The 2,583-nt window shown below is 38.1% G+C and overlaps 1 non-coding gene across 1 annotated transcript; it reads right to left on the bottom strand.

Annotated features, from left to right (window-relative positions):
* Nucleotides 1-1,898: 1,898 nt before the first annotated feature.
* TRNAV-CAC (transfer RNA valine (anticodon CAC)) lies at nucleotides 1,899-1,971 on the bottom strand. The gene has a single exon. It is a non-coding gene; the product is annotated as a tRNA-Val (tRNA).
* Nucleotides 1,972-2,583: the final 612 nt, after the last annotated feature.

Genomic DNA, 2,583 nt, shown 5'->3' with positions numbered 1-2,583 from the left:
AACAATAACTAGGAAAAAAGTAAGGTGTGAAAATGACAAAAAGTGAAAGTAGAAAATGTGTCAAAAATGCGATAAACTATAATTTTCTGTATGAAATGATCAATTTGTAAAACTTTAACGTTTTAAATTCCATTCAGATTCTCTCTCTCTCTCTCTCTCTCTCTCTCTCTCTCTCTCTCTCTCTCTCTCTCTCTCTCTCTCTCTCTCTCTCTCTCTCTCTCTCTCTCTCTGATGAGAAAGCAGATAGAAAAATAATAACATTGTCACCGCTCGGGATCGAACCGAGGACCTTGCTCGTGTGAAGTGCACGTGACAACAAGTACACTGCGGGAAAGTTATTATATTAAGCGTTCAGTGTTCAGTGTTTTGATTTAAGTAGTAGTTAATGCCAGAGAGAAAGAGATAATAGGGGGGAGGATGGCAGAGAGCGAAAATAAATGAAATAGAGAAATAGATGAGGATTACCGAAAGAGAGAAAAAAAAGTAGGAGAAAGAATGGTAGATGCGTAGAAATGAAAAAGACATAACATTGCCAGGTGTTTCCGCTCGAGATCGAACCGAACATGACTGCTTATAATACCATCTATGTTAAAATGACGGATAAAAACTATGTTATTCCTAACCGCATGTGCAAAACCTTTACTTAAGAGAGGAAATTATTCAAAACATCTTTTTTTCCAAGGATGATTAATGAACACCGAAGTCAGCGAAGACCGAAATGAAACGCCTATTACAAACGAAAGGAAATTTTTTTAATAATTGCGGTTCTCCTGCAGTGAATTGCAGTTCTTCGTCACCCTATTATTGTCACCGTAGTTTATGCTTGTGAAAGAGAGGGCGAGAGAAACGGAGAGAGGGAAAGAGAGGAGAGTGAGTACAGAGACAGAGAAAGGAAATGGTGGGGGGAGGGAGAAACAGATAGCGTCTGAAAGAGAGAAAAAGAGAGAGGGAAAGAAATAGACAGAAAGAGATAGAAAAAGTCACACACAGAGAGAAAGGGGTGGTGAGAAGGGAGAGAGTTTGTGTGGAAGAGTAAGGCGGGAGTTTGGGAGGAAAGAAGAGGGAGAGAGAGAGGGGGAGGGTGAAATAGAGAGTGATGGAGAAAGAGAGAAAGATAGATAGGGGGGGAGGGTGAAGAGAGACATAAACAGAGAGGTATATAGAGAAAGAATCGCCAAAGTGAGAAAGAGAGGGAATGAGAGAGAAAGAGAGATAAAGAAGGATGGAAAGATATATAGACAGTCTGAGAGTGTGCTTGAGCGAGTGAGACAGAGAGATGGAAGGAGATGGAGAGACAGAAATAAAAAAAGAAAAAAAGAGAAGAGGTGAGTGTGAGTAACAGAGAGAGGAGGGAGTGAGATAGAAATAGATAGAGAGAGAGAGAGAGGATGTGTGTGAGTAAGAGAGAGAGAGATTGAAAGTAAAAGTGAGAGAAAGAGAAAAGGAGAAAATAATTTTCGACGATAAGACTGCCCTCTCGCCTTTTCGTGTATTCAGTTCAACGAAAAGGTCCACGCCGAGGCTGATCTCTGGCGTGCATCCCTCGTGTGGGAAACTCGTGCTGGCTGTCTACGTGGGTGTGGGGATTGTGGGTACTTGAAATGCGGATGTGGGAATGCGCACTGGACATTTTAAATGTGATCTGACGTTAATTACACTAAATTGTAGACGCTGCAGTAGAAAGAAGTAATATACAGAAAAAATAGGGCATCCGACCAATCTTGTGATCATTCAGTAGCAACAGGCATCCTCTAACATCTCGGTGGCGCCAGACGTTCGGATGCCGCTCGGAGGGTCATCCTCTGACGTGGAGGCTGCAATCCAGGTCACTGCAGCATCACCAGCTGTTTCAGGAAGACATGGAGAGTCAAATTCTAAAAATAAAAATGAATTGTCGTTGTTTCCGCTCGGGATCGAACCGAGGACCTTGAGCGTGTGAAGCGCACGTGATAACCACTACAACACGGAAACGATCGTAATGTTGGATGCTTCATTGTTTTATATTCCGTTGTAAATAGTGGTTGAAAGCGAGAGAGGGGGGGGAGAGACTAAGAGAATGATAACAATGGTAAAAACAAAAACCGAGATTATGAGTGAAAAATGATAAAGAATGAAAGAGATAGTCTATCCACTATTTCACATTTATTGTGTGTAAATATAAATAGGTATATATGAATATATATGTATATATATATATATATATATATATATATATATATATATATATATACACACAATGTATGTGGTCCTATACATGTGTGTGTGTGTGTGTGTGTGTGTGTGTGTGTGTGTGTGTGTGTGTGTGCGTGTGTAAATAAATATATATACATGCTTATATACAGATACACAAATATGTACACACACACATATATGTATATACATAAATATATACACACTTATGTGTGTGTGTGTGTGATATACATATGCCTATTTATACACTTATATACATATATAAATAACGATATATATGTACATATGTATATATACATACATATATACATATATATATATATATATATATATATATATATATATATATATATATATATATATATATATATATATATATATATGTATATATAT

The sequence above is a fragment of the Penaeus vannamei genome, chromosome 11 (genome assembly GCF_042767895.1).
Source record: "Penaeus vannamei isolate JL-2024 chromosome 11, ASM4276789v1, whole genome shotgun sequence".
NCBI classification, from domain to species: Eukaryota; Metazoa; Arthropoda; class Malacostraca; order Decapoda; family Penaeidae; genus Penaeus; species Penaeus vannamei.
This window is presented reverse-complemented; position numbering and strand designations above follow the sequence as displayed.